The sequence below is a fragment of the Myotis myotis genome, unplaced genomic scaffold, assembly GCF_014108235.1.
Source record: "Myotis myotis isolate mMyoMyo1 unplaced genomic scaffold, mMyoMyo1.p scaffold_m19_p_13, whole genome shotgun sequence".
In the NCBI taxonomy this organism is placed as follows: Eukaryota; Metazoa; Chordata; class Mammalia; order Chiroptera; family Vespertilionidae; genus Myotis; species Myotis myotis.
This window is the reverse complement of record NW_023416317.1, coordinates 19381301-19404409: the sequence shown is the minus strand read 5'-3', so window position 1 is coordinate 19404409 and position 23109 is coordinate 19381301.

The following is a 23109-nucleotide window of genomic DNA, read 5'->3' as shown; positions in this document are numbered from 1 at the left end:
TAGAGGCAGCGGTTGAGGGCAGGGAGAATAAGAGAAAGGTAGTCAAAAGGTACACACTTCCAGTTACAAAATAAATGAGTACTAGGCATGTAATATGCAGCATGATGCCTGTAGGTAGCACCGATGTATGATTTGTGTGAAAGTTGTTGAGAGTAAATCCTAAGCATTCTCATCACAAGGAAACTTTTTTTGCTTTCTCTTCTTGTTGTATCTACTAGAGACCCGGTGCTCGAAATTCATGCACGAGGGGGTCCCCTTAACCCAGCCTGCTCCCTCTCCAATCCAGGATCCCTCTCACAATCCTGAACCGCTGGCTCCTAATCGCTCACCTGCCTGCCTGCCTAATTGCCCTTAACTGCCCCACCCGCCAGCCTGGTCGCCCCTAACTTCCCACTGCTGCCAGCCAGGTCGCCCCCAACTGCCCCTTCCAAGCCAGCCTGGTCGCTCCTAACTGCCCCCCCGCTGGCCTGGTCACCCCTAACTGCCCCACTCTGTTGGCTTGGTCACCCCTAACTGCCATCCCCTGCCAGCCTGGTCACCCCCAAATACCCCCCCACCAGCCTAGTCATTCCTCACTGCCCCACTACCAGCCTAATTGCCCCCCAATGCACCCACTGCTGGCCTGGTCGCCCCAAACTGCACCCCCCTGCTAGCCTCGTTGCCCCTAACTGCCCCACCCTGCCGGCTTGGTCGCCTCTTACTGCCTTCCCTGCTGGCCTGGTCGCCTCTGACTGCCCCTCTCTGCCAGTATGATCGCCCCTAACTGCCCCCCTGCCAGCCTGGTCACCCCCAACTGCCCCCCACCCCGCTGGCCTGGTTGCCCCCAACTGCCCCCCCCCCACCCGGCAGCCTGGTCACTCTTCACGGCTCCCCTGCCACTTGATCACCCCACGCAGCCTGCCATTCAGTCATTTGTTCATCCCTCACCAACCCCCCTGCTGTCCTGATCACCCCATGCAGCCTGCTTGTTCAGACATTTGGTCACCCCTCACTAACACTCCTGCTGGCCCGGTTGTAGGCAGCCATCTTGTGAGGGCATGATGGTTAATTTGCATATTACCTCCTTATTATATAGGACTAGAGTCTCAATGCATGAAATTCGTCCAAGGGGTTTGGCCCTCGCAGCCATGGTGGCTTGCCTTGGCCCTCACAGCCCAGGCTTCATCCAGAAGGTTGTCCAGAAGGACATCCGGAAGGTCGTTTGGCTGTCCAGTCTAATTAGCATATTATGCTTTTATTATTATAGATATCTATATGAAATGATGGATGCCAATTTATAGCAGTAATCATTTCATAATATATGTGAGTGAAGACATTATGCTGTACACCTAAAATTCACACAGTGATATATGTCAATTATATCTCAGTGAAACTGAAAAAATATATAAAATATAAAAGTTTTAAAAATCAGTATGTTTGAGGGAGTACTAATGAATTTTTAAAAACTATTAATGGGCCTATTAGCAACATTTAAAATGTGCATTGTATTATCATTTCAGCAAGGTCCTAAACTTTCTTTAGTCTTCTGAATATTATAATCCTAATACAATACTTCTTAAGGTATACCACACATCTTCAGTGTTATTGGACCATAAACTTTACGTTCATTGAAATCAGTGCGATTTCAGGCTTATAAAGCTACATTTGTACAAATTATACAGAACCCATACAATTCTCTGACTATAGAACTAAATTAGATATAATTTTTATAACATCTGAAGCTCTTTCAAGTAAATTCTGAAAAATTAGAGAAAAATTGTATGTGTGTGTATTTTAAATTACACATTCTAAATGTTGGTTTAAAAGGTATAATCACTGTAAGAACCTCTCATGTTAGTGAAATTTCCAATTTCAAGGAAAATTCTTACATTCCACAGCATATGTTTTTCCCTTTTCTATAGTAAACTTTATTGTATTTTTCATATTAAGGAAACAGTCATTTCCATTGTAGAAAACATAGAAAATACAGACAAACTCCCTGCAAAAGAAAATAATAATCATGTGTACTTTCACCCAACAACACATTTTAGGCTTTAGATTCTTTAACATCTTTAGCACTTGATGTTGACCTGCTTCTTGTTTCCTCCGTATCCATGCCTCACTATGCCTCCATCCTGCCTCTCTTCTCTAACAATATGCTTTTTGTCATCAGCTCTATTTCTCTTCTTCTTCCTTTTCACCTCTTTGACCCAGTCTTTAAAAGGCAACATAAGCTTTTATCTCGTCCAGAAAGATAGGTTCTTTCACTTTTCTGAGCCTGTTTCCCACAATAAGCAGAGGAACTTTGTCTCAAAGCCAATTCCAGTCAATTGCCCATGATGCCGTTCTGCTAGCACGCCACTAGAGTAGAAACAGTCCTCATGGAACCCTCATTTCACTCTCAATATTCAGCTTAGCTGTGACTGTAGAAACATGGCCTCCACTTGAGGGTGAATATGTCTCACTGTAAGTGATTTTTCACTCCTGCCTAAGATTAAGCTCCGCATTATCTTGGTAAGTTGTCTGTTCTTGGGTCTTTGAACAGCACTTTTCCTTAAAGGGCCCATACTGGTTCCCTGCATGAACTTTCTGACTCAAAGAATGATGATATTGATTAGTTTGTACAATCCACAGGTTTAAATGGTATGCGTTTTATAACTCATGGAAGAAAGAAATAACGTAAAATCAGATAGAAAACTTATGTGCTGTCCAAAACATTAAGTAAAAAAAAACCCACAACCTCATTTATTTATTCCAAAAGCCCATAAAGGCTATTGATATGTATGTGTTTATGTTTGCGTACATGTATTTACTTTACAACATGTAAAATACCTGTTAAGCCACTGGTCTTTCATTGAAAAGTTTATGATAGAAATCTCAAGTTAAAGATAGGCAGTATAATTATCTCAATTTTTAAAGGGTTGACATAGTGTACTATTTAGGTCTGCAAAACATGATATAAGGCACTTGGTTTTTTGTTTTGTTTTTGTTTTGTTTTTTGGGTGTGTTTTTTTTTGGGGGGGGTAATGCTTCAAGTATTTATTGGTCTCACTGACAAAGCCAATTTGAGAAGCTATGAGTACAAAACAGAACAACAGAGCCAGTACTTGGAAGTCACTATGATGTTGTCATTCAGTGTTTTGACTTCAGAAAGAACTAAGCAAAAAGGATTAGGGAATCTTGTGTGATAGATTTCTGTTCTGCATCTAGTGCTAATTAGCTCAAAAATTTTGGTCAGATGTTAACATGTCGGTGCTTTTGTTTCTCCAATTATAAAATGAGGGAGACTGACCAAGTGATCTCCAAATCCCCTTCTACCCTTACAATCCTGAGTCTATGATCTGTTTCTATTTTCCAGGAAACAAAACAATCAATCAAATATGGTGAACTTTAATTCCAAGTTTGGAAGGAAGAGATTTTTATGAGATAGGATACTCTTGTGCCCTGGAGCAACTGCGTGGCCCTGGGTAAAGTGATTAAGATCAGTTTTTCAAAAGGCAGTGTTTTCATAGGTCAAATGGGAATAACTCCATGGGTCCTACTAACCTCAGTGTGCCCTTATGACGTTCCCGTGAGTAAAAATATGTGTGAACATAATGTTAACTTTAATTTTGAAAGCAAATTGGGTACTTTAGACAGATACAGATGTATACTGATCAAGTGGGTACACGGTAGAACTTAAGTTTTTTGCTTTAGCTGGTAGCACACTTGCTGTCAGGGGACTGATTTCTACACTACATCCCACCACAGTTACCTAACGTTTGGGTGAGGGGACAACAGTAAATAGAGGCATTCTATGCCATGTAGAGGTCTGGACAGAAGGTAAAGTGAAAAGTTAGGGGCTGTGTGAATAAAATAAAAGTTTTCCTTTGAAGGCATGACAAATAAATGGAGGAGACCTGACTATGTCAGGCGCTGGTAGACTGTGGCGCACAGACGCTGCCTGTTTCTGTAAAGGTTTAGTGGAGCACAGCAACATCCGTTCACTTATGCATTATGTATGGCTGCTTTCCAAGTACAACAGCAGACTGCAGCAGTTGTGACAGAGACAATTGTCACCATTCAGGTATTTATTCTCTGACCTTTTATCTGGCCAAGATCGTCACGCTTCTCGCACTGGTATCCCAGGACAACAGTTCCCTCCCACCTATGTGAATGGACCACCTTCTCTTAGGATAAAAGTCCACCAGCGTCTAAATATGCAGCTAAGTACGCCATAGGGCTGGCTACCTTCTGCCCAATGGCACATGCCAGCCATCATACGTGAAGTGGAGTGTAATTTTTTAACCGGGTTCTTAAAATGCTGTGGCTTGCCTCGCATCTACTCTCTCTTTTCGCCACCTATTTTCTGCAAAATTATTACAAATGGATCAGTCCTTAGACTTACAGAGAGATAAAAGAACACAGGATAGTCTGAAACCTTCAAACTCTCACCTTTGGAGCATGATGTGAGAGAAATAAACTTCTGTGTTATTGAAGCCGCTGTATTTTGGGATGTCTTTGTTAAAGCAGCTTAGCAGTGTCTGCTGTTCCAGATTAATTATTCATAGCACCCCCTTTAAAAAAGGTCCTGGACCGGATGATAAATGATACAGTCCCCGGAGCGCTACACATACAAGAGGTTATTACTGTATCGTGAGCTCATTCTCCCATCTCAAAAAATATTTTACCTCAATAAGCATTATCATCCACCCACACTGTTTGTTATAAAAAGTATTCTCACCTTTGAACAACCTGAAGGGCAGAGACTGATGCTTTTTTATGTTTTGAAGTGAAACAGGACACACTCCACAAAGCCTTTGAAGATGAAGGCAAAGGACAAAAAAAAAGCAGCTCAGCACAATCCTTATTCTTGAAAACCATGGCTTTCAGAATTCTATTGTCATCGCAGAGTTGCAGTGGCTTTTAACTTAAGATCATCTGCCTATCAAAAAACAAGAAAAGCCAACATCTCCATAGGGATAGAAAGTCATGGCCAGGAGTTAACCAAAAAGAGTGAGGGAGGACACCAGCCCTGGTCTTGGAGGAGAGGAGGACTTTTAAGTATTAGATCCCTTTAAGAATGAAAGCAAATCATTCTTTACATTTTAAAATTTCTCAAAAGTCTTGAACAGAAGGCAAAAGTCCTATGATGTAAAGCTGCAAACCAGAACTGGGAATCGAATGTTGGATGACATTGAGGAACGTAGTCCTGCCCTTGTTTAGAGATGTCTGGGCAACACCAACACTCCTCCTTCCTCTCCAGCAAGCACCACCTCACTGCCATCTGCCTGTACATCAGGACTAATCTCATTGTGCCTTCATTCTTGTTTTAGTCATAATCTCTCAGTTTTACTTCCAATTTCATTCTATTCATCTACTTTTCTATGTCATTCTCTGCCTGTCTCAAATGCCCCAAATCTTTTTCCAGTGTGTCCTGGAACTGAGAGCCAGAAAAGGACAAAACCTTCTATATTCCCAACCTCTCATTGAATATTAGCTTCACATTCTTGCTCTATAACCTTATTCTCCTATGAGGATAGTGTTTCCCTACAGTACTCTCAGTGGTGACATTTTTCTTCCCTCTGTTGCAGGAGATATCAGTGGGTCCAATTTCCCCAACACTAGTGGGAGGGGGGTAGCTCTTGTGATATTTTCAGAAAATGAATTTCCTAAGACTTGCACAGCAGAGTGAATGGTTTTTATTGACATGGAATTATATTGCTCAGGTTGCAAAGTTCCATGTTCCTTAACCCAGTCCTGAAGAAGGCACAGCTGGGGCTTCAGCTGAGCTAACAGCAGGGTCAGTGTCCAGTGTCCACCCCATGATGGAGCTGGGTCCGATGTAGCATCAGGCTAGTTAAAGTCCATTAGTCCATTGTGTGGAGTCTACATGACTGAGGGCCACGTGGGTGAATGCAGGGGAGCGCACGCCCTGCAACAGGAATCAGCCACCACCAGCAAGAGAGAGCCAAAAGAGAGAGAGAGAGAGAGAGAGAGAGAGAGAGAGAGAGAGAGAGAGAGAAAGAACGAACTTCTTTTTCAGGGATTATCTCAGATTCCAAGCCCTTGCTGTGGTCACACCTATCCTGGCCAACCATCTGTTTCCAGGTGTGACTGACAGTTAAGCATCTTCATATGTCACCTAGACCTTGCTGGGCATGTGTCTATTGTCCAGTTTCCTGCAGTGGTCTGCGGGAAATAGACTTGAAGAAGGTTAACTGCAGCTTCCCAGCAAAGCTGTATAAATGGCATGCCTATATTACCCAGTCTTCCCTTACTCCTTTCCTGTTATTTAATAACCAGGTTATTAAAAGGTATCACTTCCACATCCCTATTTCTACCTGAAGATGCGTGAGGGCCCTCCTTGTTGCTTTCAGACATGTCCTTCCCGTTTCCTTAAATACCTTTTCAGATTTGAAGCTCCATCCATCAGGCGACACCACTCATTACCCATCCTTTTCTGGTCATTCCACAATATTATTCCTTTGGAGATTTTATCACCTGGTTTCCTTCACTATCTAAAATTAACTGTCTCATTTTACTGTGAATTAAATATGCCTGTGCATGATTCCTTTAATTCCCTGGCTTCTCAATTCCTTTACTTCCTTTATTGCAGAGACCTTGTCCTTCTTAAACACAGTTCCTCACTCTCACTGGTGTTTCTGGTTATTTTTAGCAATCGCATTCCCTTGATAATATCAATTTAGCCACCTCATTTACCAACATGTATTTTTTATTTTTCCAGTTTTATTGAAATACTAGAAGCCTGTTGCACAAAGATTTGCACAATAGGCCTTCCTTCCCCTGGCTGCTGGCACCAGTTTTCCTCTGGCACCTGGGACCCAGGCCTTTGGTCCTGCCGCAGCGGAGAAGCCAAGCCTCTTCAGTCTTCACTCCGGCCAGAGCCTTCAGTCTTTGCTCCACGCCTACATATGCAAATTAACTGCCAGCTTTGTTGGGTTATTTTGCATAGTCGCTCTGGTTGGTTGGTGGGTGTAGCGAAGTGACACCAATTTGCATGTTTCTCTTTTATTAGTGTAGACAATTGACATATAGTAGTGTGTTGATATACTTATATATTGTAAAATGATTACCACCATAGAGTTAGCTAACAACACCATTTCATCACATAATGACCATTTTTTGGTGGTGAGAACATTTCCTGTCTTTCTAAATATACTCCTTCTAATATGCTCACTCCAACATTCCTACAACTACAATCACACTCCTTTCAGCCTACCATTTTTTATGCTTTGCACCCTGCTGTCCTTTCCTCTTTAATGAACCTACTTAGATCCCACTATTAATTATTATAATAGTTTCTTTGCAGTAAAATTTCCTTTTACTTCACTCTATTTGTTACTCTTATCTTGCAAAAGCTCAACATTGGTTATGCCAGATTTTCCATTTACTTAACACTGAAAAATTAGTTGAAAATATTCACAATGTATTAAATGGGCTTACTTTTTCATGACCACTAACTGTAGATGGTCTCTTAGTGCTTTCCCAAAGTTAGCACACTATGGGCCCCACAGTCAAATCCAATCCAATGTCTATATTACAAATAAAGTTTCACTGGAACACAGCCACACCCATTTGTTTACATATTGTCTATGGCTGCTTTCACTATAAACCAGAGTTGAGAAATCATGCGAGTCCTGATGGCCCAGAGCCTAAAACATTGACTACCTGACCCTTCACAGAAAAAGATTGCCAATCTCTTCTCTCATTCATTCCCTCTCCCATTCTTCTAGGAGACAATTTTAAATCTTCTCCTTTTCAACTTTCCAACAGTACCTCCCTATCCTCACTTACAGATGAAGCCCATGTTTCCTATTTTACTTAGAAAAAAGAATCAGCAAGCATGGAAGACCCACACATTACCACTGCTCTTTCTACTGTCTACACCAATATACTTAACAATTTCAGTGCTGACTGACAATTTCCTTTTGTTACTACAGGTAAATATGTATTTGCACATTTGCTCTATGTCCTCTTTTCTCTCCTCTACTCCAGGGTGTCACTTCAGCAACTGTCACATTTTTTTTTTTTACTAAGTTGTCCATTTTCCCCTCTCTACTGGATCATTCCGCTTGGCATACAGACAAGTTATAAATTCTTTCATCTTCGGAATTTCTTCCTCTGACACCCACATTTCCTTTTAGCTACTGATGCCCTTTTTAGTTTTCCTTTACAGAAAAGCTTCTCAAAAGAGTTGTCACCATCTCTACGTTCTCTCCTGAACTCACTCGAATTGGACTTTTATTCCCAACACTCAACTGAAATTTCTCTTGTCAGAGTCACCAAGAAACTCCATCCTGGAAATTCAATGGTAAATTTTCAGCTTTTTTAATTTTTTTTTTCATACCTGACCTAATAGCAGCACTTAGAGTGAATCCTTCCATTCTCTAAACTCTTTGGCAGGTTCATAGGACATCATATTCTTTGCTGATTTTCTTCCTAGTTTACCAGCTACTACTTGTCCTCTCCCTGGTCGGCATACTTTATTGTGCCTGGGGCTTACTTTATGGAACTCAACACTCTCTCGGTCATCGGTCACTCATTCACTTTCATTACTTTCAATACTATCTCTATCCTATGATCCCCTAGTCTCATAATATTATATGTCTAAAATCAAACTCTTGACACTCATCCTCCACCCAAACCTGATCCTCCCAGTAATATTCCCCATCCCAGAAATTGGAAACTCTCTTCATCTGGTGGCTTTAGCCAAAAAATGTTTAATTCATCTTGATCCTCTTTCTCTCATACCTTCTTATCTCAGAAACTGAGTCTTTGCAATGGCCAGGAATGCTCTCTCTGACCTGGTTTACAATGTGCTGTGACTCACCATGGACTGCTCTTTTCCTCGCTTGAAGAGTTCCAGCTATAAAGCTCATGGTTTGAACTTCTAAAAATGATTCTACCTCAGGGCCATTGCAGATATACCTCCTCCCTATCCCCTGTGGACAATTTATAACTCTCTGCTTTTTTTTTCTCCCTAGTATTTAGCACTATCTGATATACTTATTTTTTTATTATATATTTGTCTCCTGCCACCCACTGGAAGAGCCATTAAACAGAAATTTATATATATTTTTCTTTAGTGCACTACCCCAGCATTGGAATAGTTCCTGGCTTACAGTAGGTTTTTAATACATATTTCTTGAATTTAAAATGGATTAACATTCTTTAAAGAATGTAAAGATAAGCAGACATAAAAATTAAAGGAAGAGAATCAGGAGGTTTTCTTATAGAGACATTCTCTCTTGTCTGACGTTGAAATGCTAGTAAATAATACAATTAGTCACAAGATCGTGTGTGTGTGTATTTCTTTGTATCTGTTTATTAAAGTATAAGCTGTCAGCTCTGAAAGTTTTTGTTATGGCACCTGAAGTGGAAAATTAGCTGCATTGCATATTTTCCATCTTGTGAATTGAGTTTGGGAAAAAATCCCTAATGATTACGCTAAATATGTTCTATCAGAATGACAGCTTACAGTCTAGTCTCCAGCCTTTTATTTCCTATTCACTAGTCCCAATCCAGCAGCTTTATAAGCTATGAAATGTTCCATTTTTCCCAGGTAAAATAGATTATCAATCATATATCTGCTTGGGATGGTCTCTTCTTACACACACACACACACACACACACACACACACACACACACACACACACACCATGCTAATAAAGCCCTCATTGTAACAGAAAGGGGCATCATGATACCTGACAATAATTATCTGTCACTCTGAAGTATGAAGGTGTCCATTAAAATAACCTAATCAACTCTGAGTAGAGGTTGCAGGTTTGAATAGGAGATACAGCCCAAGAGGTTAGTAGATTACAATTTTAGCTCAATGAATTCATTTACTCATTAAGTTAATTTTGACTCAATTCTTCAACAAATATTTATTATGTATCTACTATGTACCATGCACTGCCATATACATGGTGATAAATAAAACTATATATGGCCAATATCATTGCAAGGCTTAAATTCTATTAGATAAAAATCTAACAGGAACAGAAAGATAAATATCAGGTAGTGATTAAAATTATGATGTACCTAAAATGTGGTGATGTGATAGAAATTGGAGAACTACTTACTATAGATTGGACAGTGAGGACTCATGAGGATGACATTTAATGACAAGACAAGACTAAATTGTGAGGAGTTAACCATGAAAGGCTATTGGGAAAGGTTATTCCTGAGGATCAGTTAGTTCTTCTACGAAGGCTTTTAGGCAAGAATAAATACTGTATATACCTTACAATCATGTACACTTGATGGCTAACACATAAAATGCTTATTCAGTAAAAATAAACGTCACTGAATATTTAATAATAGGCAACTGTTATAGAAATGTGGACAATACAGGAAACTACAAAGGAGTTAAACAAAATCCATATATCCCACCACCAAAAGATAACATTCTTATTATGTACATGTAATGTGTTTTTTATAATTATTTCCTTATCATGTGAAAATGCTTCATTATATATATTCTCAAGATGAAAACTCTCATACACCAGACTCCAAGTTTGGCATTCATGATTACAATAGATTTACCTAGTAATTCTGGAATTCTGGCAGGAGGCCTATTATCTCTCATCATATAATCATGGCATTATTTTCCATTGTGATTTAATTTAATTTTTGTCTACATTAACACTTAGCAAGAATTATTTTGGGGTTTAAAAAATAATTAGGCAGAAATGTACATTCCAAACAGAGCTGATATCTTAGGCATACATTTGCCTGCCTAAAATTGCTATTGGTGGGCCTATGTCTGCAAAGGTACAAAGGTTGGGCAAAGGAAGCATTAAAGGATTCTTGTATGACTCAAATGTTATACCAAGGTTGATGTTAGCTATTGAGCGACATAAGGAACATACTATTTATGAATGAACTTTGTGAAATTAAAGAATATTCTGGATGAGTCCTGCCTCTAATTATGGTCCAAATGAATAAACATGTTACATTGGTTCTATTGTTTTATCTAGCTGACAAGTGGGAAGAATTACTGGCTAAGATCGAAGAGACCTGTTAGTACCAGATTTCCCAGGCTGAATGACACTGAGCACGTCATTCAATTTCGATGACAGATATCTGGCATTTGTAACAGAGAGTTAGTAATTACTGTCTTTCAATACCCAAGGGTGTTATGGAGATTAAGTGCAGAGTTTATCTGAATGCGTTAAATATAGGATATTATTTATCACAGTATATTACTGAACTGGGATATTATATATGATCATATACATATGCCCATTCTATACAAGTCTAAGCTGTAGTGCACAAGGCAATAAAGTGCACACAAATTCATTATCAAAGTTTTCTGAATACCAGGGTCCATCCATTTGAAACTTTCATTTTTCGTCAAAATTTTAAAGTTATTCGAGGGTAACGTTTTAGGTCATCTGGTTGGATATTCATCTGTAATTTTCTTTCACACCTTCATGACCTCAGGAATAAAGCAAAAATGCAACAACAACAAAATACTTTGGGTGAACAGTTTCATTGTTTGTTTAATGAAAATTTTTTGGCAAATGCTTTAATCAGTTGTTTGTACTGATTGACTAATTAGGATGTATTTCACCAAGTCCAAAACATCTGGTCAATGTCATTGAGATTATTACTTAAGCTGCCACTTTTATTTTAAAGAAAACCAATAACCACACTTGGATCATTGCACCTAGCCCCCAGTTTCTAAATGGCTTGAATTACTCCCTTTTCTCTTGTGGTGAGAATGTTTGGTTAACCTACCACTAGCATCAATATTCAAGTCCAAACATCTAGGTAGTACCCCAACTCTGTGTACATAAAACTAAAACAAAGCCACCAGGGCAAGCAACTATGATGCTGAAAACCACTGACTCTCTTCTGGTCTCTATTGTGGATGGACTGAGCCATGGCAAGGGCAGAGAGAGCAAACCAAGTAACAGGCTTTCACGAATTTCACGAATGTTTTACTTCCAGATCAACTCATCCACCACTCCAGAAGCACGAGCCTTTTCCTTAGTGAGACTATGGTTTGCCTCACACGCTGATTCTGACTAGTGAACAGTGAACAACGTACAGAGGCAACTCTGCAAATTATTAACCAACAGGATATGATTAGCATTAATGGGAGAAGTACCCCAGATTTTCTCACACAAATGCTTGAATTTATCCTATATAATAAAACCCTAATATGCAAATTGACCGGACGGCGGAATGAACTGCACAACGACGGGTCACTATGATGCGCACTGACCACCAGGGGGAGGAGCTCAATGCAGGAGTGTTGTTGTTGTTGTTGTTGTATTTTTGCTTTCTTCCTGAAGCCATGAAGGTGTGAAAGACCTGCACTTATCCCCGACCTGCATTGAGCATCTGCCCCGAGAGGGAGGTGACTGGTGGTGGCAATCGGGGGGTGAGGCTGGCCAGCAGGTGGTGCCAGGCCGCCAGCCAAGGTGGGTGCCAGTGGAGACCCCCCCAATCACCCCACCTGCCGGTTGCCCCACAGATGGGCCCTGATTGCCAACCAGGCCTAGGGACCTACCCTATATATTGGAAACAGCCTCTTAGATTTAAAAATTAAAACCTGGCGAGGCTACTCTAACCACTGAAAAAACAGGATGATGCAGCAATGACATGCATGGACTCTGGCTTGCACATTTTGTGGTCAGCCCTGATTCTGACACTTATAGCTGTGTGACAAAGCCAATTACTTAACTTCTCTCTGCTTCAGTTTTTCTACCCATAAGATGGGGACAATGGTACTACTGCCTCAGAAGGGTCATGTTATGTACTACTTTTTATAATCAGGGCAAAAAATGTAGCTGCCCATACAACAGCAAGATGCCTTTCACCTTTATGAAAAGTCTGGTCACTGGTACATGCAGCATCCGGATTGCAAGAGGGATATCCGACTGCCGGTTTAGGCCCGGACCAAGAGTCGGACAAGCCCCAAGGGTGCAGGCTGGGCTGAGGACTCCTCTCCCCCATGCACAAATTTGGTGCACCGGGCCTCTAGTCCATATGTATAAAAGCCTAAGCGACTGTTACGACTGGTTGACCAAACTATCGGTCAATCCGTCGCTATGATGCACACTGACCACCAGGGGGCAGACGCTCAACACTCAACCTGGTGGTCAGTGCGTTCCCACAGCCAGGCTCCCATAGCCTGGGCTGGCCAATCTCCTGTGGTTCCTCCCCTGGCGAGACAGCCCTGATGGCCCTGATCACCAGCCAGGCTGAGAGAGACCCCACCAGTGCACGAATTCATGTACAGGGCCTCTAGTGTGTGTGTGTGTGTGTGTGTGTGTGTGTGTGTGTGTGTGTATATATATATATATAAAATCTGTTCCTTTTCTATTATCTATTGAAAAAAACTTTAAACTAAATGTGCAAATATATTATAGTTAATCTCATACCTCATCATTTTACTCTTGACAAGAGTAACAGCTGCAAGTCATATGTATTGAATGTTTCCAAGGTTAAACTCATCTATTATTCCCATTTTGTAGATGATGAAACCAAGGCTCACAGGGGACTGAGAAACTTCCCAAGGCCAGAGAGTCATTAACTGGCTTGACTGGATTCAAACCCATGCCACCCAACTCTAGAGCAGCTATGATTAATTACTACAGTATTATGTTCATGAGAACAGAGATCTGAAAACACCAATGATAAAATCTAGAATGAGTATGACTGTGCTCAAAAATAAACTTCTTCCAATTAGACCCTTCATTATATGGCATTACCAGTTATCAAATGACATTGTGAAGTCCACTCTCTTATAGTCTGAATTGTTTTTGATATTCCTGTCTTCCTCTAGGTTGACAGGCTTCTCCCACCTGCTTCCAAAAGCGAGGCAAGGTCAGGATTTACTTACCTACCTGTTCCTGTTCCTAGAGCTTGAGCTCTCTGAGGACAGGGATAGCTCTTTATTCTTCTCGTGCCTGTAGCTTGAGCACAGTCTTGGAAGCATAGTCTTAGAAGCACTGACAGTTGAATAAACTTTGTAGCTAATCCTCAGGAAAATAAACAAGATGACCTTTTGCGTGCCTCCCACTTCATTGTTCCTCGACATGGGTCTTCACTGAGAACTTACTCCTCCTGGTAGCTATTTAAGTCACTGGAACGCCTACGGGAGTAATGCAGTTCAATCTTTTAGGAATGTTTATTATCTAGCTTTAAAATCGCTGAAGAATGACCTTTTATTAGCGTGATGCATAGCAGTTTCTGGATTTAGGTATAGCAATGGGCTTGAAAAATTAAATACATACACTAATTTCCGAACAATAGGATTATGATCCTGGGCAAATAGCAGGGCCTATCAATGATCAAATGACACGAGATCCTTAAAAACAATGAGTTAGTAAAATGTTGCATATTAGACCTCCACATGATGTACATCTGAGAAAACAAGAACAAGCTGCTGGAAAAATATTCTTTGAAAGCGAGAACTATCAATTTCTAGATGTGGAATCTTGGGCAAATTATATCAATCATTTTCCTTATTTTTCTCATCTTAAAATTGGGGATAACAAAAGGGTCTTATAAGACTTTTGTGAGGATCAAATGCTGTAATATAATCTGGCACACAGTGCCCAATATCATTTTATTTCATCTGGTCTATTTATTTAAAGCCCCCAAAATTATGAGGCTTATCTCTTTCTTTGCTTGCTTTGGAACTACAAAAAAAGTAAAAACAAGTAGAATAATAATGACATCTTGGCTTCAAAACGTGTTTTCTAATGACAATTTTGTTTTATGTCTGCTTTCAATGAAAGAGAAGGCTAAGAGATCTACCATCCATAGGCAGTGTGTCTATTTGTTAACTTATCCAACCCTCAAATCAGCCTAATAAATGAGGCTGAGAGAAATTACTTAACATATTCAGTCAAACCATTTATCAGCGGTTGAGTTCAGATTCAAACTTACTTCTCTCTGATTCAGAAAACTACTCTAGAGCACTGTTTTCCATTCTGTATGTTAGAAAGATTTTAAAGATACTGGAGTTATTTAAAAAGATTCTTTAATCTACATGTGCAGTAAGTACTATCTGTAAACCAAAGTGTCACTGTACCTCATAAAGATATGAAATAGAATTTTAGCATGCTGTTTAGAATAAACACAAATGCAAGATTTTAATAAATCCACAATGTCCTGTTATTATATAGTTTCTCAACCAACAGATCATAAAAATACAAATGAAATTTTGTCATTTAAGGGTGGCTTATAGCTCTACGAGAGATCTTTTTCTGTGACATGAGGAGAACACAACCAGAGGGGGAAAGTCTTGTTGTAAACTCTACGTTAATACCAATAAGATGTGAGTTGGTATTTTTTTATGAAAAGGTTTGTGTACTCAAGTAAATGTGGCAAATACTTTACTCTATAACCACCTCTTAGAGATTCATCAGGCATAGAGGCATTTACAGGCTCTGGTAAGAAAGCCCAGATATTCCCTGAGCTACTTGATCACCGAAGCCCTTTGTCCCATAACAGCCATTAGCCTCAGACAGAGCTAGTCATCTAAGGCACATGATTTGGGAAACAATTTTCTACATTATTCTTATCCATCAAGGGATCAGCCAGGTCCCCTTTGATACTTCACGTGATTAAGCGGATAAATATTCTTTTTATTATTTGAAATATAAGGGAGTAGTTAAGATCTTTCATAAAAGAAAAAAACACAATTCCTGAAATGGATTTTTAAACCCCAGAAGCCACAAAAGCAGCGGTTCTCAACCTGTGGGTCGCGACTCCTTTGGCAGTTGAACGACCCTTTCACAGGGGTCGCCTAAGACCATCCTGCATATCAGATATTTACATTATGATTCATAACAGTAGCAACATTACAGTTATGAAGTAGCAACGAAAATAATTTTATGGTTGGGGTCACAACATGAGGAACTGTATTTAAAGGGCCAGAAGGTTGAGAACCACTGCACAAAAGCAAGACCCCTACCCTCTGGAATGACAGCTCATGGATATCCAGGCAGCAACACTTGAATCTATCTAATTGCCCTTTCCCCGTATGTTCAGTTGTGTGCTGTGAAGTGGACCCAGGAGGGAAAATGACTCTGGGGATTGCTAGTAGGGCATGCAGCCAGAGTCAACTGCAAAGCTGCTGGTTGGCCTTTGCAGGTTGGGGAAAACAAAACAACAAAACAAAACAACCACTCCTGGGAAACTCTATGGCTTAGTACAGTCACCAGCAGGTCGGCTACAAGCTTCCCACCATGGGACCTCTCTCCATAGCTGCCAGACTCTGCAAGCTCTACAGATGATCCACTAAACACTGACAGGGAGCCTCTGAGGCCTTGCCTGGTACACTAGGAAGGGAGATCAACGTGCCTGTCTCTGGAGGGTAATCAGTGTGATACCTTCCAAATCCCCTTTAAGAAGATAATGATATCCAGACATATGGCCTGGTTCTGGGATCCCCCTGGAATATGAAAAGCTGACAGAAAGCTACCCACTGATAATCTCTGATCTTATCCACAAATCATCACATATTTGCTCATTGGACATGACATTCTGGGGACTATACTAAGCCCTTTAGGAGATGGAAAGATGAGAAACATAATGCTCTCTCCATTGTCCCTCAATGAGGTTACAAATTAATTTGATAACACAGATGCACTTTACAAAGATGAGTTACCATACATAGTAATTTATAATTAGCATCAGGTGAATGGAATAGGTTGCACTTGCTGCAGGATGGCAATCTAAGTGAGGAGAAATGCTTTGAGCAAAAAAATCAGAAAATAAAATTCACCAGCCAGTGAAAAAGGGAGGAGAGTTTGGCTGAAGAGAAATTTGAGAGGGAGGTTCAATATGAAAATAAAGAATTTTGGATGCCAGGCTAAAGAGTACAATTTAGACCCTAGCCGGGGATGGAGTATTGGCCTGCAAAGTGAAGGGTCCCAGGTTCAATTCCGGACAGGGGAATATGCCTTGGTTGCAGGCACATCCCCAGTGGGGAGTGTGCAGGAGGCAGCTGATTGATGTTTCTAACTCTCTATCCCTCTCCCTTCCTCTCTGTAGAAAAATCAATAAAATATCTATTTTTTTAAAAAGAGTACAATTTAGGCATTTGTATATTTTGGGAAAAGGCAAAGTGAGCTAGTTAGCCTCACATATCTGTAATGCTACACCCTCTTCCCCTAAAACCATAAACCCATGGCTTCACTCACACCCAACTATTTACTATTACCCACATGCACCATGTTCTCTCAGGCTTTATCTGTCAAGACAATTCTCACTACTTGGAATGCCTTTCCAACTCTGTAGCCTGCTGAGTTCACCAGATATTTTATGTAATTCAAATATTCCAGCCAACCTGTCATTGGGTAACATCAATATAATGTGTAACATCAATGCTCGAAGTACCAGAGAACTTATCCCATCTATGTGACCATTAATAGCAGCTCCCTCTCAATGTCTTTTCAGAGATATCCAAGGGCTTTTCAAGAGACATGTTTATATGCAAATTTCTTTGATCTGTTGCCCACAGGACAACTGATCGCCCACTGCTGCAGTGAGCTATCATTTGCAATTGTTCAGTAGTGGCCATGCTAAGTTTTCAAAAGGTCAGAGCTCTGCAGTGGATCACGAACTAGAAATAGTGGGTTGAGGAAGGAGTGATATGGAATGACAGGTAATTTTGCTGATTCTGCATTAAACTTTCTCACTTCAGTCTTCTTTGAAAACCCTAACTCAAAATTATTAAGCCATTGTCAATAATTCCCTGGCTTTCACATCTGAAGAGTTCATTCAGACATGGCTGGGTCCCATAGCCTGCATGATGTCATCAGAACTGAATCTTGTTCATTCATTCCATGTCTTGGCTTTTGTTTAGTCTGCTTCAGGTTCAAGTATAGGTATAGCTGACATCACTGGCTGCAGAAGAGTGCCTTCACCACAGGCACTCCAGAAATGTACCTAGATGGTCTCTATTTTACCCGCTTTGTGTCACCAAGGATAGTAGAGATTGAATGTATTGGTTGAATAGGTCTATATCATGTTCCACCCAAGCATCTAGGGGTAGATGAATCATTTGGATTGAAGACTAGAAGACAGTTACTTCTCAATAAAAAAATAAAAGGACAACTGGGAACATGTCATCAAAAAATTAGTAAATGGATGTTAGGAGTCAGAAATAATAGCTGTTTACTACTGCTTCAAAGCAACACCCTTGTGCCCAGGGTCTCTCAAAGCCTTTTGTCTTACAATTTCCTTCTTCTGTAGACCCTAAATGCCTTTTCCAAATAAATCAATCAGAAGTAACCCAACAGTCTCAGAGAGAAAAGGGAAAACAAATGTCTTGCCACACGATTTATCATCCACCAAGAACAATAACACTCTCCAAAGAGCATCCTCACTCCCCTTCCCCATTTCACTCCTAGTTCAGACATTAAACAAATATGCCAAGGAGAACCACCATGGAAATATATGTTACTAGATTTACTGACTGAAAATCAACCTGGTTTGGCCTTAGCTAAAAAATTAGCTATATTTAAATTGTAACTCAATAAGGGTCTCTTCTTGGAGTCTTCTTAGAATTGGTCATAGTTGAGGTCCTTTCTTGCCAGGATCTTAAAATTCATGTTTATTTCTTTATGCTTTGCTATTCCAAATTTCTTCCTCCCTTCAGGCATGAAGGCCTCAATATTCTCTGCCATTTTTCACTGAATCACAATACTGAATTCAGTATCTTTCATCAATGAGCCTCCTGTACCCAGAATGATGACTAATAGAGAACAAGTCCTCATGAATACTTATTGAAAGCATATTGAATAACTAATAAAATAATAAATTATGAAAGAGTTGGTTTAAAAACGTTAATCCATTGGCAGGATACAGGTAGTTCAAAGGGGAGAGCAGTGAAAGGAAAAGGTTAATTTTAAGTTAACTATGTTTTTTACATCCCAGAAGCCATTACTAAAATTTTCATGAAGTTCAATGCATAATCCAATTGTAAGGCAACCCACAAGGCAAGTTGATTAACATGTTCTGTGATCTCTGGGAATTATAAATCTATTATAGACAAAACTGGCAAGAAACACAGGTAAACAAATAAATATAGGAACCAATGATATAAATTTGGATTGTTGACAAGCACAGGGTAAAATATAATAACATAGGCTCACAGGTAGTAAAAATAGAGTTTAAGGGGTAGAATTAGAGGAAGCAAAGTAGGAAATCGAAATTGGATTTCTAAACAAGGCAGATTTTGACAAAACTCAAAAGCATAATTCACCCCAAACTTCTGATTCATTTAAATCAAGCAAAATGATACAAAGCCTTTCCATTGAACAAAACCTTAGGCAAAGTGATGGACAAATTATTTTTAAACATTTACCACTGATATTTCTACTCCTCTCTCCCTGGAGAAACTCAGTGTTATTCAAGTGAGAAGAACAGGTTTTCTGTCTGTCTCTAAGGTTCATTTGAAAATTGGAATGTCTCTTCAAATTCACAGATAGAAAAGTGGAAGAGAGTGATGGTTTCCAAGTTTATAAAACTAACAGAAAAGCCTGCATGGGAGAAATTGTCCAAGAGGGAACTACTGGGAGATCCAAAGGCATCAAGGGTATCAGTGGTCTATAATGGCATCATTAGGCCTGTAAGAGTTGCAAGGGGGCCTGGGGACCTGGCAGTGAAAAGGAATCACATTATGTCTTCCACCCCAGCCTTTCCTCCCAGAGGAGGTCATTTTTTGTACAAATACATATCAATTTGCTCAATATACAGTTGTTGACAATTCATTAATCATGAAGTACCTTGCTAGCACTGGAGATTTGGAGATGAAGAAAACTCAACTCCTGCTAATGGCAATGCATTTTATGTTAGAATTCTTGCACTACAGATAATAATTATAAACTCTGCACAAAATAGGAAATATAACTCTTTGAAGTGACTAAAGAGCGAACAAAAGGAGGCAGGAACTGGAGGGTTTCAAAAGAAGTGAAGGCCACTGGGAGAGATCTGCCTGTGTAGGGTTTCCTCCCTGCAAGAACCTCCAGTGCTCACAGCAAAAACAGCTTAATCTTAAGGAAAAAATAGTCTTGGTTTACTTGGGATACCAGAGCATAGAATCTCTGCTGCCAAAGTGACGGGACATTGAAAGGAAGAAAGCCTGAAAAGAAAGAAATATAGTTGAGAGGAGCCCATAATTCAAGTATGATCTCCCCTCAAAATCTTGATTGACCCTTGAACTGTTCATGTGTAGGAGATACTCCAAAATGCTCACAGGGAAACAGTAGAAGGAAGGCAGAATAAACTACAGAGATTTCAGTTGCTGCTCAGTATAGAGTTTGAATTCTGCCAAATTATATTGTTTTGGTAAACAACACTTAAATTTTGTTACCTAACAACAAAAACAAAACAAAACAAAAATAACTAAACTTAGTTCAAGGTGATTATCTAGTAAATTAAATTCTGGAAAGGAAAAACAAACACACACACACACACACATACCCATTTATACAAAGATAATCCAGTCTTCACAACATTCTCAATATCTAGAATATATTTAAAAAACTACTAGACCTGTAAAGAAGCAAAAAGTCTGATACATTCAGGGGGTGAGGGTGAAATTTAAGAATATAAACCCTAAGATGCTTCAGATTCTATAATTAGCAGGAAAGAACTTTAAAATGCTATTATTAGAAGTATGCTCAGGATTTTAAAAGTATCAGGGACAGGTAGGAAATCACATTTTAGTAAAAAATGGAAATTATAAAAAATAAAATGTAAGTCTAGAATGGAAAATATATGTTATTTTAAAATTAAAATAATTTAGATAGGCTTAGAAGCATTTTTGAGATTAAAAAGACAGAATAGTGAATTTTAACAAAGATAAAGTAATGTGTCACAGAGAGAAAAGAATGAAAAAAAAATGAACAAGGAGTCAGTGACCTTTAAGACAATTTTAAATGGTCTAATACATGTTTAATCCCCCAAAAAGACACAAATGAGAGTAGGTAGAGGAAAAGTATTTGAATTAATGGAAAAAATTAGTGAAAAAACACCAACTTTAAAACCAAGAAACTTATCAAATTTCAAGCAGAATAAGTACAAAGAAAGGCACACTTCAGTATATCACAGTGAAACTTGAGAGCCAAAGACAAAGAAAATTACTGAAAGTTTCCAGAAAGAAGGAGTTATTACATACAGGGAACAACAATTTGAATGTTAGCTGACCTCATCAGAAAAAGTGAAAGCTAGAAGACAATGAAACAGGATATTTTAAATCTGAAGTCATCAATCCAGGAGTCTGTGTGCAGAAGAGAAAAAAAAAACACAACCACACAGTTAAAAATAAGAGTAAAATAAAGAGTTTTAGAAAAACTAAACTTGAGAGAACCCATCACCAGCTGACCAGAAGTCTAAAAAATGCTTCTTCACGATGAAGGGGAATAATACAAAATGAAAACTGTATAGGGAAGAAAAATAAAAAGAAAAGCATCAGAAATGATAAATAGCAAATATAAAAGAATGTATTTGTCTCAATTCCTTTAGAAATCAAGTGACTACTGAAGTTAAACAATTTAAACATCATGGTATACATAATGTATGTAAATGGGAGCATGTTAAAACAATAGCACATAAGATGGGGAAATAGGAATTAAAATATTTATGAGACCCAGCACATTGTTAAATCCAGGTGGATGGTGGTATGTTACACATACATGTTGGAATCACAGCTGAGTCTGCTTTGGTTCACGTCCCTGCACTGCAGCCTGGAAACTGACTCCAGGTATAGGCTCGGTGAGTCATGCTTCCCTTCTCTCAGGGATCACAGTATTGTACTTCTTTTGTCCAATTTCTGAAAACCATTGCTTCATGTAATTTGTTTTATGTTTACTTGTTTATGGTGGACAGACAACTCTCATAGCAATTACCTCTTCATGGGTTGAATGGAAGTCTAATGAAAATTATTCTAAAGGAAATACGCAGAATTCATAGGCAGCTAAGGGACAGTTGTTGACACTGACTGCTAATTCTGGTTAACTACTTGTTCTTCCAGCACATCACCTAGGCCTTCTTATAATTCCTATGGCAGTAACCATGCTGCCTTTCCAATTCCACCAGACTCTGCCTGCTACCCAGTCATAAGCCAACACCACATGCTTTAGCTTGTTACCACAGTACCCTACTAGATGGTTCTAATTTCCATTTCAGTTTTATGTTGTTGTAAAAGTAACTACCCCTAAAATATACTAGCCTAATTTTATTTACTCATGATTTGTGGGTCAGGAATTCAGACAGGGAACAGTGGGCATGGCTTGTCTCTGATCCACGTGATGTGGATATGGGGGGTAAAGAATTCCACCAACATCACTCCAATGTTTAGTAGCTCAACTAATGTAACTATCACTCCATTGATTTTAGTGGAGCTAGATCTGGACTCAATTTTCTGGATTTATAAAGACAAATGTTCCCTTTTTTATACTCTTTCCTACTGCTCTCCAGTACCTATCTCAACACAGCTCCATGTCTAGTTCCTACTAATCCAAGGAAGTTGCTCAGAGGTGAAATAGTTATTAAATAAGTATTCTTATTGAAAAGATGTTAATATTGAGATAGAAACTGATGTTTACTTTTGATACTGTTATGTTTATTTCAGAGCTCACATGGTCACTGTCCTATCTGGTTGGTTGGTTGTTTTTTCTCTTTTTTTCACCTTCAGTCCTCATCTGAGGATACTGTTAGAGAGAGAGGAAGGAAGAGAAAGAGAGAGAGAGAGAGAGAGAGAGAGAGAGAGAGAGAGAGAGAGATCAGAAACATCCACTGGTTGCCTCCCATACACACCCTGAACAGGATCAAACCCAAAACCCAGGCATACACCCTAAATGGGATCAAACCTGCAACCCCTTGATGTACAAGAGGATGTTCCAATCAACTGAGCCACCCGGCCAGGACTGCTTGAATTTTTAACAGATAGGCATGAAACCAGAATATAAAATATTCCAGAAAAAAGGTGTTCAGGATCTTCTACCACTTCTTATAGTGCCCCTCAAATTACAAAAAAAGCAATGTATATGCCTCTTCCTATATATTTGCTTTGATCAAATAATTCCTTGTGATTTATCGTATCTGTATTTTAAGATTAAACTCACATGCTTCTTCTTTCATTAAAAATT